Raw genomic sequence first — 18,745 nt, 5'->3', positions numbered from 1 at the left:
CAGATGGCTGTATAATTGCAACAATCACTACATCACAAGCGAGTCTGTAACTACCTACAGGCATGTATGTGCGTATCGGGCAGTATGAGATACGGCCGTGTTGAGACGCACGAAAGCGACTATTTCAGTGCCTGCCACCGCTGCAATATCCGAAGATGCATCTTGTTGTACTTTCACCGCTTGGCGATCATGTAGCGGCGCTGGGGACAAGGGGGGACGCGGGTGTGTAGATACAGCTGCAAGACATTATAGTTGCACTGGTAGAAGCTCTGTTGCTGAGAGTCTTCTGTTTATTTTCTGGCCACTTCCTTTGGCGTTGCGATTGGTTGCCGTAATTAGCCGTGGCAGATAGACCGCTGATAGACAGACACACACTGCGTCAACAACGCAGGAGACAAACATCTTACCAGCGGCAGACTCCCAATCGGGGGGTAGGCGCTAAGTTTTTGGTGACTATTGCATACAAGGTCGTGTATTACACCACTGTTACGCTCCACCCACACTCCGTACCACATTACGTTTACGGCATCATAATGCCACTACCATCCCTTTTGATAAGGGAGGTGCCAGCTATGCGGGGACGAAGCGAATGGAAAGAAGAAAAGTAAAAGAGCGAAAAAAGTTGCAGTCTACATAAGTTCTCCTACGCCCACTAGGTATGCTCACGCAAACTCTTCATTCATTAACCAGCCTCCTCCCCCCTCCCACCCCCGCAGAATGCAGCGTAGAACCCGTTACATCATGACTCACACCTGCCCAATAAATCACTGCGGGTGGGTAAAAGCAAAAACGCAAGCAAGGGACGTGCGCACTTAGAACCCAGTCGTGTTTTAGCTAGTATCGAGAGCGACTCTGGAGAAGCAGGCCGCTCCAATTTTCCAGTGCGGCAAAATACCTAACAAAGCCAAACGACGTTAGCGTGTGATTCTGTCAGCACATATATGCCTATATTTGAAGTGGTATATTTCACTGTGTGAAGCCATCAGAGAAGAGCTGTTGTTCTGTATGATCAAAGCCGCGGTGGCTACTATGGGCACTTAACGGAACTACAGTTGAATGACGATAATTGGAAAAGCGAGAAAGGTTATCACGACTTCAAGTTGATAGAGGTTAGCCAAAAAGCGCGCAGTTACATAGAACAGAGGTCTTCAGGCAACCCTTTGCTGAGTAGCCACCAATCTGCTTCTAAACGAGACTAACCGGAAGCTTTGTTACTGGCGAGCCAACGCGCGCAGACACAAAAGTTCGTACATGTTTATTAAAAACGACTGAAAGTTAAACACTTACAACCGGTATTACTGCGCGTGCAAAGGAAGATATACACATCTATGTCTGTTCAGTCGAGAGAACATCCAGATAACGTGGAAGGAGAGTACGAATAGCAAATAGCTTTGATAAAACAAAGTTTCTGAAGCGAATAAGGGCCGAACCCCACTTCGGTGCCTATGTTACATATTGGACAGGGCAAACGAGTTTGCAGACTTAAAATGGAGCCCACTGATGATATATAAAAAAAAACTGAATGGGTTTAGGTGGCTGGCTTGCGCTGTGCCTCAAGACAAAGCCAACGTTTTCAATATAACGAATCGTAAACCACCCCAAGGGATCTGTCGATTAGCAAAAGGTAAGCGGCAAGAACACAAGAGTAGCGTATTTTTATACTCTGTGGGTAAATACTGTTCTCGCAAAGTTAGACAGTGGCAAGACCCAATGAAAGCCAACGTTACGGTCAACAAACTGGTATTGCGGTTGGATGAAGCCTGAAATACTCTAATACTTACTTAGTTAACTATATACGTGATTATCTAATTATTAGTCCATATCTTCTGAGCAGTGACAATGCGCTAGTCTACCATCTACGATAGGCCATCAACACGGTCGAATAGGATAGATCGTGATCGCGCTCCGGCAGATCAACGCTAAACATAATGCAATATTAAAACAATTCCAGATGTAAAAGTAATTTGAAATCGGTGTTTGCAATAGATTGAGAAGTTAAGGGAGAACGAACCTCAGTGCGGCAGCTTCGCATTCCGTCAAACCAAATACGTAAAGACCACTCCATTGGCGACTAAATAGCCGCTAGCAAAGTAGAATGACGCAAAATTTGAGAGAAACGTCTTCGAGTAAGTTTGCTAACTTACCTTATAAAGAGAATATTTCTATTTCGTTATATAGGAATCAACGACGATTTCTGACGACTGATTACAAATTTTGTTACCAATAGAAAACGATTAATAGACATTTTCGGGGAGTCTGATAGCTTTTAATGTGCTTGCTAACGCACAAAGGTATCAATCGAGTTATGTGCAAATCTTTGATTTATGAATCACCCATCGCTAAAAAGACAGGACGTCTTAAGGCTTTAGAAAAATCACTATCTATCATTCGCAACCAACCATTAGAGAGGTACAAAAGTTGACGGGGCACGCTCGTTCATCTATCAATTCTCCTATTTATTCCTGCAATTCTATTCATCTCATGTATAATTTGAACGATTACACTCTGCCGCCACGTCCGATGCGGTCCAGCTCCACAGCTCTTTTAAGGTGGAGATGGATGTCGAGACGCTGCAAAAACAGAACGACACCAGAAGCGGAAAATGCCCACAAGGGGACGCCACCATGTCGATTGTGTTCTTCTTTGACCGGGGCAAGTTCCGCTCAGTTGGACGGCGAATTTAGGCAACAAATAGAGGAAAGCGGTCCGCATGCTTGTGGCTAGCTGTCGCTGAAGTACAGCAACCTCAGCATACCTGTCACTATCTGCTTCACCTCTCTATCCGTCTCCCCCTCAACCGCCACCCCTTTCGCTTGAGTCGCATCAGCTTCGCGTGAGTATTAACAGAAAATTTCGGCCAGCCACTGTAATCGCCGAGGGGAGCCGCAAGAAGCACCAGTAAAAAACGAGTAGCATAAAGGTACTGATGTTACGTGGCACATAATCAATAACTAGATAGACGTAGTTAGTGGTATCGGCCGGCATACGCAAGAAGCCAGCACGCAATGATATAAAGCTCAGAAAAATAATGCCACCGAGTGAGTACTTCTCATTCGTACAGCAAACTGGCCATACGTTTTGCTGATGATATCACTGTCGCACACGTCATTTCAGTGGTAGGTATCAACGCTGTTCGAAAATAGAAAACATATTCTAACGCGTATTCTGGGCTGAGCTGCACGTGGCGTCCGAGACCCACTCCAGGGGAACACAATCAATAGATGCCTATTCTAACATGTTAGTTCACAACAAGGTCCACATATGCCAATTCGTAGACATCGATATCCGTTGCAATTTATGGTCGAACGCGGTGTCTCTGCCATATATACGCGACTCGTTCTTTTCTAACATGTAGCTGACACTTGACAATAGACATGAAATCGGCAGATCTAAGTTATTCAGTTATAGTTATTAGTAAAAAATAAAAGACCCAAATCGTAAGCAAGCTGCTATGGTGTGGCATTGTCAATTGCACGAGTTAACTACAGCTAAAATTGACGAAAAGGACCTCCGCTAAAAGGACCACCATCATTTTAGGCATCGTTTTCGATACTTAAGCAACCAACACGGGCCACCGTACCCAATAGGCTCCACCGAAAACGTTTCGCGTGGAAAAACTGTAAACCTAAACATTATAAACTCACCGGATTAACATGCGCAGTAACGGTTGTCTGATTTACTGATTTTGTTCAGTAAAACTATTGGACCAAGCTGAAACGAGGCACTTTTTTCACTGAGCTTGCAGACTTCGTCAATCAGCATACGTACGACTTAACTTCCTTCAGCACAATACACTGCGTAAAGTACGGGTCTTAAGCTATGCTGGATAACCGCAAAGCGAGATGGGTTTAACAGGAATGCCACTGTGGAGAGGGCAACGAATGGGAGCTTGTTTTTGCCGAAATTCAACGACAAGGTGCCACATCTCTGACTCTGAACGTCGGAAGATGCGTTACTCACAAACGAAACGAATTAACCGATGAATCGTCACGCTTTATCAGCTACTTAAAAATCTTTCAAGAATTTGGTGACAGTTCAACCCCGATTCGAGCCCCTGCGAAAGGCGCTCACTATGTCTTCAACGGACCGTAGCTATAACAATCCTGCCCGGATACGCCTCGAAATTCGAAGTGGTTTCGGGTCGATGTTTATTAACAAGTATCCTGCTTACAATACAATCGCTCGCACGATATCTGGTTTATTATTCAAGGTATTCCGCGTTACTTTTTGGCTTCTAGTTCAGAGGAACTGCCGTACTACTCAGATCTCCAATCTCTCACTAAAACTCAGATGTGTAAGTGTTGTATCTTGCACACTATCTCCCCACCCAACCTGTACATACAAGTAAGACCTACAAAACTGTGAATGCAGAACGTGTGTTCTAGATTTTCGGCGCAGGTCATTTCAGGGTCGCCTGTAGTCTGACTTTCATAAGTCTGAAAATGTACGTGGCGAAACATTTCTCGAGTCTTCAACACAACCAGTTCTTACTATGTAATGGTCCGGGGCGTCATAGAGAACTACAGAGGGTGCCACAGTGAGACTAGTTTGCTTCTCTGAAAACTGACCGAGTTTAAGGGGTGCGCGAAAGACAGAAATTGATCAGAAGTTTCAAGGTAGATTATCACTTCTCGTGTGGATAGAATTTAGCAAAGTACTACAATACAGAGGTGAGCGCAAACTAGTCTGCAAACGGTTTCTTTGACTTCGTAGAGGATCGTTTGGCGGTCGTTGTTACACAATAGCTCTACTAGCACCGATCACCTTAAATGCTGTCCGACTCTTCCATGTATACGAATCGCTTGAAAATCATGCGTACTTGCCCCCATGTTTGCTACAATGCAGGTTTAGTTTACTGAAGACCCGGTTACTGAATGAGGAATTTCTGGCCGTCGTCTAAATAGCATACAAATGATCGATTGATGATACGTTGGCTTTTTGGTATACACAACAGATCGCAGCCATCAGTTTTACTCTATAACAAAAGGGCAAACACAGTATTTTCTCGTGTAGAAGCTACACGGCCGATGAAAAAACTATGGGGTGCGGGGGGCGAACTCGTCAGCCGTAATCGACGTATTCAATCAATGTAACAAAATAGCAATAAAAAAAAAGGAGCCTATAACGAACTATATCACATGTGAACTGGGTGTCTGAAGTGATCAGCGAATGCTTCAATCATGCAAATTGTTTGTTTGGCTAAACGAAAGAAGTGCCCGATTTTACGTTGAACGGTGTTTCTATTATAGCTCCGCGTCGCTATGCTGTTTCTATCTACGACGATAGTAATCGTCACTTGATGAAGCGTCATTACAGGCAATATGTGTGGCGCTTTATTCGAACACACGTATTAATTTTAACATCTGCTTTTGGCACTCATTGGTCCAGCCATGCTCTTTTCAACGTGTGCGCTCTCATTCACCTCGCCGACATTACAATATGACACCAGTTATACGGACAGTCGTTCGACTCCTTGATGCACGATTACACAATCAGCTGATTTAGCTCGCGCTCGTTTGCAGTCATCGATCAATGGATGTATCAGCGGGGTTAGCGTAAGCGAGTAAGGAAAAATGGACTAAGGAAATAAAGTAAGTGAAAATCAAGAAAGGCTCATTTTGGCATCGTATAGCATCTCATGTTGTGCGTAGGACCCAGAATCCTAATATATGAATATATTTTCTTTATAGGAAGTCAGGTTGGCACAGAGACAGATAGATGAGCGGGACCGTTGACGTAACGAGCATCAACCAACTCATGTAGCACGAAACTGGCAGCTCACATAAAATTCACAAGAACAGATCAAGTCGGAAACAACGGGTCTGCTGTTCTTCTGCAGCATCCGCATCAAGGCTGCATGCCTTTGACTAGGACGGTTTCGTTGCTTGGGGTATGTTTGACCATTGCGAACCTCGCGAGGGCGCCTCTGCCAGTCTTCAAGTCTTTGTGCTTGCTGCACCGAAGATTGAACATGCCAGCCATTGTTGTTCTATTGATTTTGTTGCTATCGCCGCGGTTAGTTGCCGGCCCGTCGGAGCTGCCGCTATTGCCAGACCAGTAAACGGCTGCGGCGCAAAGATCGATGACGACTGTCCAGCGTGAATACCGGCAGTAGCAGAGGGGCTTCGGGGACGGAAAAACAGAAAATTTCTGTGAAAGTTTACGCCGGGTGACGTCTTGCTTTTTGGTTAATGTATGAAGATGTATATACATTTGGGTTTGGCCTTTCCATCCGTGACTTCTTCCTTCTTCGTCGTCATCGTTAATTTGATTGAAAGACTGGTGATAATGTGAACACGCTTACGAAGCAATAGACCAGGAAGAAAGGTACTCTCTTTTTTAAACAGGACGAAAAGGCAACAGAGATCGTTGGTACGCACGCATGCCGACAAATCTCAGTAGAGTGAATAGACCACGTTATAAAAATGCATCGGTAGATGCACGTATTACATGTTCGATGTGTGCATACATATAATCGTGTGTTTAAACGGAAAACTTCATCCTATAGAAAACCTGCACTCAGGCCCTATACATGAAATTATAATGGTACGAAAAGGCTAAATATACTTTGGAGATTTTTCACGACGCTTTACGAAATATTTCCTACCGGGGCGCATCGGTCCATAACGCTGCTAAGGCTTGAGATCCATTAGAGGTACCAAAAAGATAGGCGGGGGCGGGTGTGTGTGTCCTTAGCATGAAAATAGAACGTTTCCCATAAATACCTTGTTACGTGACAAGATATTTGTGAAGGCTAAAGGCATAAGCGGAGCTTGGACTAGAAACAACCGAGGTCGTATGTTGAGGGCAGCGGCATTGCGATATGGGCTTGAATCGATGGTTCAACGTTTGCTCTCATAATCTTTACCCTATTGGGGTCGATTACAATTGTACGCGTATACTCAAGCTGGCGAGATTTTAAGCAGAATAAATAAGATATAGCAAGGCACACACATGGTAGGGCCTGTGGCAGTATGACGTAACCAATCAGCTGCTGGTGTATGAGTTAGATAATTGCTGATACCGGTTGCTGCTTCACAGGGCACACTAGGGATTCGCTTAAATTGCCATACATTTGTTCAATTATCTCACCTATACTCGAGTTTTTCTTGGTCGCGTTTTACGTCGTGATAATTAAATTTACGGAACTTACTTAATATTACTAATACAGTTGTTGCAGGCTTCCGAAGCGTCTTGTTCGGCGTTCTCTTAGATACACTTGTTGGATATTGATTAAAGGCGGTATGCAATATAATGGGACAGATTAAACAACAAGTTCGTCTCCTTATTTCCTTTCGCTGTTTGATTGCTCGCAGGGCTTTGTTTTTTACTTTTACGGGATTTCATGGCCTCGTCATCGATCGCATTACCGCTGGTATTTTTGAAAATATCTACAGGAACGACGTCAACCATGAACGAGTGCCCTGCTTTGATTCAATGAAAGGGGATGAAGGGAATGGTAGTTGACAGCATTACTTAATCGTATATGATGGCCAAGTATTTGAGCTATACAATAAAAAGCTTCTATTTTCTAGCTACGAACTGTCAAAGGTGAAATGCAGTCGTAATTGACACAAACAACCAGACAATAGTTGATACGAAAGTAGATCTAATTTACCCAGTCTACAAGTTCATACACAACCATACTCATGAAAACTAAGTTCAATACTATCGTCCAAGCTAAATTAACTGAATTAAAAACTCCACCCTCAGATTTTTTAAAGTAAAATCCGCCTTGCCGCTTTATTCACCGTGTTTTTTGTGGACAATTAATTCGTATCTGGATCAGAGCTGCCACCCTTGATCGATCCTCCTGCTCCGCCGATACGTGTGTCAGTAGCCAGAAATTTATTCGCTGCAAACAATGGAATCATTCCCTTGAAAGCTTCCCGAAGCTGTTATCGATTTGGCTGTACGGTCAATCGAGTAACGGAGCGTAAGACGTCGGTGTTTTTCAGCGCTAACATGATTCGTGTGTTAGTTATTAAACTATTTCGGCAATAAAGCCGCATTGCTAAGAAACGAGCGGGCCGTTCCCTGGAAAACGTCATAGGTTACGTAAGTTACTGCTAAAATTGTACTGGTAAATCATTGAATGATGATTATATAATGTTTCTTTGCGGTAGCACAAATGGGATTTGATGCTACAGTTTAAATATTGCGAACTTCGTCACATCTCGGTGCACTCGAACAGGGGCTTTGATGCATTTATCAGCGCTAAAAACGCTGACCCTTTTCTATGTAAGGCGTAATTGTATCTTTGCTATTAGACAAAAGTAACTAATCATATGCGTCCTATCGGGGTCGATCTTGGCCGTGGCCGATCTCATCCGTTTCGTACATCGGAAGTCCACAATAATTCTGAACTGCTCGGCATCTTTACAGCTGCCAGCGTTGATGTAGATACGAAACAGATCGAGATTCATTTGTTGGACTTACTCACTTACTGAAAAGGGTAAGTCGGATAAAAACAAAAAAACAATGTTTGAAATAAACCCCCCACACATATTTAGTCAATCGTTGTTGATATTCGTGATAATCATTTTCGTGTGTGTTGAAGGGAGGGACTATATAAACGTGCACGGCTTAACAAACCAATGGCAGACAATATAGTTTATATATATTTACTTTTGTCTCCTTTATGCGTGGCGCAAGCTACTGTTGGCGCGTGCTATTTTCCTGAACGGCGGGAACGAACAAACGTTAGACATTACAATCTCCGAACCTCGCGCGCGTGGGACTGAGCGAATAAACAACGGCAAAATCAGTAATAGGCGCCAATGGACCGGGTAGTCATGAAAAGTAGCAGAAATTACTACATGAGACAATTAGCTGACGTAGGTGATTGCCCATTTACCCAATCCATCATGCATAGATTTTGCTGCCTCATGTATTTTAGTTGAATGGTATCAGTTTAGATAACGTTATATCGAACGCTGTGAAACGTGGCACAGCGCTGTAGAACACTACGTTTAGTGCCGAACTTCTGTTTTCAATAAACCCGTTGTATGAAACACTAAGTTATACGTTTGCTTGTGTGGATTGAAATAGACCTTCGAGAGGCTGTGACTTTACAATGAAGTGGCGATAAATACCAGCTGTATTTTTGTTAGTAATTGTCTCATTTTAGAATTGTCGTTAAAGCAGTCACTTGCGACATGGAGTCAGCTGTGCTATCCTATACACCTACATCGTATACTTTTACTTTTGCAACGGCTGGCACACCTCGACGGCAATTTAGTTATGTGTATTGTAATTCATAGACAATAAAAAAAGAAAAAAAAACAACGCTGTACTGCTAAAGCACGTGTTTTTCCCGCTGCTGCTGCCAGTTCAGATCTGTACGAATTAGCAGAATGCTTTCTACTGATACTCCAATGTTCTGTCCTACGAAACCCATGATTATGAGAAAAACAGAATAGTCTTGTCTAATTAGCAGCCAGGGAGCAACTAGACAAACGGAACAGAAATTCTACGTTCACGGACGTTAGATAACGAACACCAACGAAGTGCATAGTTATTGTGCTAGCTTTCTCTTTGTCCTGGAAGATCGCCCAGTGACAAATTTCGTTTAGATATTTGCTGTCCTGATATGTTTTTTACTTTATAGAAGGTTTTTTTAGGTTATTGTATACGTTCGGACTAAGCAAATGAAGTGATACACTTCAATAAATGCTTCGTCAACGTACTAGACTGATACTTCACTTCTGTGAACTTAATCGGCACTCGCATACGCTGTACACAACATATATAGAGAGCTATTTTTTTTCCTAGCAGATGAAAATGTAATTTTAAGCTTAAAGAATTATCATTTGGTTCAACTTTTAAAATGGAAATTATGTTATAATAGTAGCAGGATTCCAGTCTGAATTAGCGACTCGCCACGAATCTTACGCGTGTCGATTTAATGAATTAGTATAGTGAAGCTCGGAGGCGTTTGGGATCCTACAAGTGGCTGAAAATTTTCCCTGCGTCCTTGTTTCACCATTTTACTGGACGTTCGGAAAATCGTTTGTCCTGCATCAGAGTGAGAAGCCTATATTATTTTGCAGCTATCTTGCTTATTAGGAATTGCCAAATTAACATGATATAGTGACTGCCACTGATACGCCCGTTAAAAACAAATTTCCACTATCTTTGTTTTGCCTTGGAACAGATAAAAATCAACAACATTTAAAATCATCGGTACTCGTGATCTCTCCAGATGAAAAATTAATGATCAGCTGAAAGATGGCAAATTCAACGACAGCACGGCAGTATATATATATATATATATACTAATTCTGCATAAATCCAACTGTTGAAAAAGGTCGTCCAAAGTAAAAACTCGGCCTGTCATAACTGGACGGATTTGCCTATATAATTACTATCATCGACTAAAGACGTCTCTAGAAATGACGGTAACTTTAGCCATCGTAGCCAATAGTTTATGTACACTGACTCATCGTTTTTTAAACTTCATATTCTGTTAAGAAGGTGTTATTAATAGATCTCAAGGGGCAACTCTAGTATGCCTATATCGGCGTTCGACAATACACAATTGATAATATTCTCTTTTGTTCTTTTCTTCAATAGTTCTACTTGAAGTTTTGTGGTGTCTTCCCTTCAATTGGAAATAGTAATCATTCATTGAGTGCGTCGGTCGATAGTCGTCGGTCCTATAATGCGTTCAGTCGCAAGAAGTAGCAGCAGATCAATGACTATAGTAAGCATCTGTTCCAGTGCCGAAGTTCTAGCCTGACCTCATAGCTCCGGCAAAAAATAGTGTCCCTCATAACAAAGCTTTTGTTGAAAACAAATGTAACTCAAATATGATTTCTGTTAGAAATTATCACAAGCTTGCAAATCTCGTCTGCAGAATATAGTTACGATTTCTAGGAGTAAGCCTCGTAGGACTTGTTTTTTAGTCCTGTTGTTCAATGATATAGTAAACTTATATATTAATTTGAAAGCCTTTAAAACTGTTTATGTCAAAAGTGCCCCACGCTAGGTGCGGACGAACATTCTTTCTTCGTATTATTAATTAATCATTGGCTATAAATATGTATTACACCTTAGTCTAGCCTGTTGTAAAATAAATTTAGCTAATACTCTAGGGTGTCCTTTTCTATGAAGTCCATTTTTTACTGATGGCATCCTGGTCACTTTTGTTTACTTTTTGGCACAGATGTTTGCCTCACGGTATTCGTAAGGGTATCGATTGTATCCATATATATGGTAACTATTTATAATGCGATCACGCTCCATCTAGGCGAGCTTCAAGCCGATTAATATCGACTTCAATCATAGCTTCACTGCGTTACGAAGGTCTGGACATCCCCACTCTAGAAGTTGTATTTTTTTTACCTTCACCCCCCGCAAACCTGGATCCGTTCACTCCGTTTCTCTGAGCTGTCTTGGCCTGACCAAATTTTTAGGACAATTTTTACAGAGCTACACCGCTTGGTACGGTGTGTTATGAATGCGACTTTCCTGCTTTGCCAATATATCAAATAAAACAATATATATTCTCTCGGGCCTCAACAGAAACTCAGGAACTCCTTCGCCGCTGAAAGTGATGTGCACACTTCTTCTGTTGCGTCATTCCGCGATTCTTATGTTCCTAAAGTCTTCATAACAACTTCAATAAAGTTGTTCGTAAATTGCTTTTTTTTTTTTATTCGAAGTTCGTTAAAAAGCTTTTCCAACTGTGTGCTTCACCCGACAAGACACCGCATAACGCAATACTTTCTCCAGCAAAATTCTCATAAGCCCCGTTGCAGATCTACTGTTACTTAGTAGGGCCACGCCTCAATTACAGTGGCCACCGGACAATCGAGTACTATCAACGCTTCTTCGATATTTAGTCAATATTCGCGCACCCGTCAAAGGCCGTTCACCGGACGAAATAGATTGTTGTGCTTCCCTGTCACGATGCTTCGTTCCTTCGACCATCTAACGGTTCATCGTGAAATGTCGCTTTGTCTTTCTTTATACTATGGCTCCTTCGCTGTTTTCTCTGTGACTGCCACCCAATGAATTCATACACATTCACACTGATATGATGGCATACCACTCCGCTCAGATGGGGCCGATGGCAATAAATGATCGATCGAAAACTTCACAATAATCGATGTGGGTAATTCCGAATTGATGGTCTACTGAGAAGCATCTCTGTTAGCAAAAAGGCTTGATGGTAAACATTTGAAAAGAAGCAACTATATCATTTTTAGCGAATATATATTTCATACGGGGGCAACACCGTGAAGAAATTAGATCGTTTTACAGTTACGGATGAGTTATACAATAACCAATTTGAGATAATGGTTTCATATTTTTTCAGTCGTGACCATTTAGATTCAGTTTATTACAAGCACACCAATCTGCATGTCCCATTAGTCTATCTTCAACCTTTAGACAGCAGGGATCAACTGAGCGTATTAGTGACTGAGAAGAAAATATGATTTCAACAAGTTACTACGATCCACCATACCACCCGTCCGCACATAAACACGTTTTCACGAGACCACGCGAAGAGACAGAGGTTTCACTTACGTCATCCATCACGCGTTTGGGGGGGGGGGGGGGGGGGTACCCGTTGCATATCACTCAACGCATTGAACTTTTATAGAAACGTGGAAGCCTTGCACTTTAGAGGTTTGGCTATCACGTGCAGTAGTGGCCACTTATTTTAAAGCAGACGGTCGGGACAGCACCCAGTCAGAGTCGTTCATCTTCTATGCGGGATATTTGTTTGGATCACTCGCTCGTGACAATTTCATATGCTACTTACCTTATCTAGATATTCGTCCTCTGCACACACATAGGGTCGATCCGGTCCTCTATATCCTCAAACGTACCGTATCGCTTTCTGACCGATTCCCAGAAGTAGCCTGCACTCTTATCTAACTCATCTGTCTCGTAGTGCGTCGTATCGGCACCGTGGTACGGGCCCTTAAATTCGGCCCCCCTTTCCCAAAGCGCCCTTCTTCTCGAATCTCTACTCAATCTTCCGTTGCATGCCATACATCTATACGCACAGGGACACGGGCATACGCACGAAAAGTTCTGCAGGGGATCCACGGCAGCAGCAAGAGACGAGATTCACGCAGAAGCGTCAGCAAAAGATAGGCCGACTGCAGAAAATGACTTCAGCAGACGAAAGAAGCGGCCGGAAAGGGAAAAGGATGGCAAAACGAGCAGCGTCTGTTGCAGGTCGGCAATTGGCAATCGGCGGACCGTTCCTTTGAGTTTTAACTGAAAAATACGCACGCCTGTCGTCAGTCGCTTCTGCCACTAGTGTGCTCTCCGGTTAGTTCCAGTAAACTCAAAACCGGTTGACGATATACGGGATCGTATTGTCTGCAATATACGACAATATTGCTACTTGATTTCTCTTCAGCAATTGCCATCTTAGAACAGATTCAGTTCTGCATTAATTGGTAATAAAATTATTGAAAACTGCCGTATCAAAGCTTTTTTACGGTTCCGCTTATATTACGTTGATAGCAGAATATTTTTTAGTGTATACTATAGTGAATTAGAAACTCTACTTAGAGCATTATATTTATGCTACTTAGAGCTAATATTTATGCTACAATGCATGATTAGGATATCTGTTTTCAGCTTGTGTTTTTTAAGCCTTGATAGCCTAGCTTTCTGCTTATTTTCGTTTCCTAAACGCCTCAATAAGCTATAAACGGCGTTTTGTGAAAAAATTCGATTTTCAAGTTGTTTCCTATCTAGATTTTCCTCGGCAAAGTTATTACGGCGTACTTTTGAAACAATTGTTCGTTAACTTTGAGAAAGTTCACAGTTATTTTGCTATTTTCGCCCTGTATGATGCCCATTCCAAGGGGACTGCATCAAGTTCACCTATATTACAGAAACAGTTATGACTGACCTTCACATCGCTTGGCTACTTTTATCGAAGGCACGAACAACTCGAACCACCCCCATACGACTTTACACCTTCGGCGTAATTTTAAAAGATCTATTAAGTTCTATTTTCGCATGCTGAGTGTATCTAACAATACGTTTCACCGATTTCTACGATTGAAATTAATAGAACAAAATTAGTGGTTGAGAAGCACATAGATTGCCAACCCTCGGTTTAGTAGCAGATATGTAATATCTGGGCGAGCGTCTTCATCCACCAACTGGTTGACATGGGCAATAGGAATTACACTGAAAAATATGATAATGTCATAGAATTTAATTTGAGAACGTTTCTTAATGAGGGGTGTGACGTAGTCAGATTGGACTTTTCATAATGTGCACGCAAAAAATCGCTCGTTTAAACTTGTTGTACATAGAGGAGATTATGAATCTTGTTCCTGAAAGACGATCGTAAGTAACACCGTAAGATTTTCGTCATCTCTCTGTATAATGAACATATTTAAAACAAATGCTCCTCTTGAAAGTTCTCGTTTTTATAAAACAGGATAAACAGAGAAGAGAGAACACAATTGACACTTTCATAGACAAAAAAAAGAGGGCTAGTCTTGCGACAGAGACAAAAAGAAAGCGTTCTATAAGGATTATATGTGCCATTTTTGTGAGGATAAATTTCCATAGCTTTCTTTTTTATATTACCCCTATAATGTTCTAGATGTCGACAGCGGGGCTCAGATCAGCAATCTTTAATTCTTCCAATTGCTTTAAGTTCTCAAAACTATTCTATTATAAGTAACGCAAGAACTTTAAGCTTACATGCTTGACTTTACTAAATAAAGCGAAACAATGAAAAAGCTATACTATTCATCGTATATATTTACCCTGCATCGAATTTTAAGTTTTCCGTTACTTATCACAAGCTACATAACAGCCTCTAAAACTAAAAATGTGACAGGCCGTTTATGTTTTAACCCGTATAGTTTTAGAAGCATGATGAATACTCCTTATATTCTAAAATGCGGTAGAACTTCCGTATTTAGCAAAAAGGATAAGCGCTAAGCGAGATACAGTTTCTGGTTAAGACTCGGTAAATCGTCACGTAACTTATAAATCGTGTTGGACTAACCACGTAACTAGGGTATTGCGTTGTGGAGCAGCACTGACCAGCGCGATACCTACGATAAGAGACCCCTAATCTATATTCGTGCTACTTTTCGTCAATTTTGTATCGTACGATATCTTAAAAAGCACTGAAAAAGCGATTTTGCGCCACGATAAAAGCAAATCTTGCAGCAGATATAGCTAAATATATGCATATATGTGACCGAAGAATATCATATGGGTGGATTTTAGGTTTAAATCAACCAGTTAAAACCGATCTCTCTTAAGTTGGAGGCACCGTAGGACTAAGCCCTTGGACAGCTGTGTCCTCATGCTTGAGGCATTTGTCCTGCAACGAATGAATGGCAGCTTGAAAAGATATCCGCGCTTATCAATAATGCGCTTATTGGTAGTTGTTGACGGCGTACAACAATACGACTCTACCGACTATCTTGGCCTGGCTGTTTCCTCTATCAAACACTGTGACACTTTTTGCCGTGTTTCAACTTTACTAATCAATAACTTGCCATCATTAATAACGTCTGCACATTCTGTTTTTTAGTTTGAGTTGATTATGAAGTACGTTGTCCCCTTGTGCTTTGTTTGTAGCAGATCAGCTAACGTTCTGCCACGATCCAGAGCAAATCAGACGTCTGTCTCAGACGTAACTGTTGAAGAGCAATCAGAAAGCATTCTTTTTTTTTGTTCATCTTCAGAGTGAAATTAACCAAAAGAAATTCTCCCCTCTTCAAAATTGTCGTAGCTGCACGTACGGACAGATACAGAAACGATTAGAAATCGTCGATATTTACGACGTCGCACACCGCCCGTGTAGACGGGCCTGGTGATGGTTACTTGTTCTTTCTATCCCCTCGTCTTCTTCGAGTCTGACTAGCTACGACAACTACTGCTATTACTACAAGCCCATTCGAGCAGAAGTCCGATACAACTCCTCTGGGGCTTGCTGCCGGGCTTCCTCTCCGGCCGCGCAAGGAACCTATGAGGTAGTGATGTGCTTTGTGCCGTCTTCACTTGAACCTCCTGCATGATTCAGCGGACAACACACTCACAACGGCACTTCCGGCGGCAGTTCGACGAATACGGCAGTAAAGGTCAGACCGAATTACTGCTGAAATAATCCTGCCGCCACTAGCTCCATCACTGTGATTCTACACAACGAAACAGAACGCAAAAGCGCGTCAGCCTATCCGCAGAAGTATGCCCATTGCAACAGAAGTGTCGAAGCAGTTGTAAATAAATATAAGTAGAAAAGCTCATCAGACGAGTGGGAGGATAGACGATGAAACCGATGAAAAAAAAAAAGAGAGATTCAAACGAAAGACCGACCCTGCACAGAAAAATCACCCCCTAATTTTCCATCTTTGAGAAAAAAAAGTCAAAAATCAACGGTTAAAAGATGAGACTAAGACGACGAGGGCAGCACATCAGCTACCGCAGCTGGTGCACCAATAGCAGTTAAGCTAACTCGGCACAATGTCAGACTAAGCATATTAGCAGTATAGTAAAACAAGACAGATTATTGACCAGGCTCGCATATCTTCCTTGTTCCATTTAACTGTGAGCGCAGACGGGAATAAGCGACATAAACATGCCCGAATAGATATCCCAAATTTTCATTAACGGGCCTGGTATCGATCGAGATGATTCAGGCACGAGTATCGGAGACGCCAATGTCGATAACGTACATCACAGCGATAGCTGCTTAAGGCTATCGTGTACTGACAACTATTAATTTTCATACCCGCACTGTATGCAATCACCAGGCCAGTCCGTCGAAGCAGGCTTCATTCAACAGGCATTATACATCGCCGACGGGTAACTATTAGGGCAGCCTGAATACGGAAGTCAAAAACACATCAGTCAGTTAAAGCCTTTTTTTTGAGTGTGCGAAAAGGGAAAGAAAAACAGTATCCGAAATATATATATATATATATATACACAAATGTCATAATTTTCTTCTTTTTAAAACGGAAATCAGTAGCCTTACGCAGTGTCGTCACTAACTTACTCAGCAATGACAGCACCCGAATGTATCAATGGCAGCGATATGAAAGACTTCTGATTGAGTGTAAGACAAACTGTAATCGCGCTGGCGGCGGTCTAAGATAGATTTCACTTGCGCCTCTCGCGACGGTCCCGCGGTAAAAATTGTCGAAAGGAGGCCTACTAAAAACAGCAGCTTTGATCACAGAATAACAACAACAAAAACAACAACAAACCGACAGCTGCTGAAAGCGTGACTCAGTGGGCAGCAGAAACGCTTGGTAATTTAAAGACGATTCGGCCGCAAGTAAATTACAGGAAAGATTGCATAATCAATTTTGATAATAGTGAACGAATGGATGATATAAGCGTATTTTCGATACAGGCCCCTCTGCGTCAACAGTGGCAACTATCTCGCCAATCTGGTAAAGCAAAAATCCGGTATGGAGCTGAAGCTGAGCAACGTTCCCATTACACTACCTTAGCTAATTGATATACGAGAGCGGCGCCGTGATAGACATAGCCACAATGAATAATAATAATAAAAAAAATAGCTTATATTGAAAATAAATAACATCAAATTGACGGTAACGTTTTTCTGTTTGCTGATCGCCATTTACCTGAGCGGCTACCACTGCGGTAGCGCATATATACATATGGAACAAACTTTAGTCATGATTAACTCTGACCGACTTTCAATGACGTGTTGTTGGAGAAAAAGGTGGGAAGTAACGAAATGCAAGTTGCGTCTAGGATTCTTCAGGGAACTCAAGCATTTCTGCTATTAGGGTAGGGAAGCAATTTTGTTGATTAAGTTTATAAAGCTCGATAATACAAGGAAGAAGCAGAGACCAGGTAGTTGTAAAGTAGCTACACGTATCGCTTCTGTTCGTTCTAGCTCTGATTCGCAATTGTCTTTCTCTCTCTCTCTCTCTCTCTCCCCCTCTGGAGCCTGGAGTGGGCCTGAAGAACAAGCACTTGGAACGTCAAATATCAACGACGATATACTTTTGCTTGTTATCAATCCCATGCAGGGAACATCGATCCAAATACTCTTGCAGCCTCCGTATAACATGCTTTAATTTGCTGATCAATAAGCATGATCTCAACTACTTAACCCTTGAAAGCAGCACGGGCCCCTATTCATGTCGCGTTTTCGCTTGACGGTAGTACATTGAAGCCACTTTCGCCCATTTACACAGATACACAATCCAGCGGAATCAAACGCAAGACCCCATATGCTCTTATTTGAAACGTTTCGTATATGTACGGGTAGTAGATGCTATACGTACGTAACGTTAATGCTTTTGTTGGCTTTCACCCTAGGCCAGCCAAAGATGACCTCGCGCTGATGACCGGCGGACAAATGATTGTATTGCATAACCTCATCAAACGATTGCTACCACTTGTGCCCCATTAATATCAAATACTGTGATGCTTGTGTCGAATCAGCGGGCGGGCGTATAGACAGAAACAGTAAACGTATTGTTTTACTGATGTGAAATCAGAAGGAAACGTTCCTCAGTTTCGCTTCCGTAAACATATAGCTGTGCCATTTGATAGAGGAAAAAACTATAGGGATAGCGTGTTATGTTTGTTTAGATTCATAGGCAAGCGATCATACTAGTTTCGTAGAGGCACTTAGACTGTGTAGGTCTGACAGGTTAGTGTTTCTTATTAGTTATAGAAACTATGTATTCGGACGAGCGTTTCGAATCCTGGAAGCGAAACAATTCTCTCTCTCTCTCTCTCTCTCTCTCTCTCT

The 18,745-nt window shown here is 42.1% G+C and overlaps 1 protein-coding gene across 6 annotated transcripts in view; it reads right to left on the bottom strand.

The window, feature by feature from the left end:
• LOC111252583 (uncharacterized) overlaps nt 1-13,187 on the bottom strand; it is a 33,410-nt gene extending 20,223 nt beyond the window's left edge. The window contains exon 1 of one of the 6 annotated variants that reach the window (XM_086991878.1): nt 12,773-13,187. The gene's annotated coding sequence lies outside the window, so the exon portion shown is untranslated. Of the gene's footprint in view, nt 1-2,399; nt 2,556-3,644; nt 5,699-12,772 lie in introns of those variants that run through there. The other 5 variants (XM_086991874.1, XM_086991879.1, XM_086991875.1 and 2 more) reach the window with 5 other exon arrangements.
• Nucleotides 13,188-18,745: the final 5,558 nt, after the last annotated feature.

This window comes from Varroa destructor, unplaced genomic scaffold (assembly GCF_002443255.2).
Source record: "Varroa destructor unplaced genomic scaffold, Vdes_3.0 BEIS01000006.1, whole genome shotgun sequence".
Taxonomy (NCBI): domain Eukaryota; kingdom Metazoa; phylum Arthropoda; class Arachnida; order Mesostigmata; family Varroidae; genus Varroa; species Varroa destructor.
Note: the sequence above shows the minus strand (reverse complement) of the source record. Positions and strands in the feature narration are given on the sequence as shown.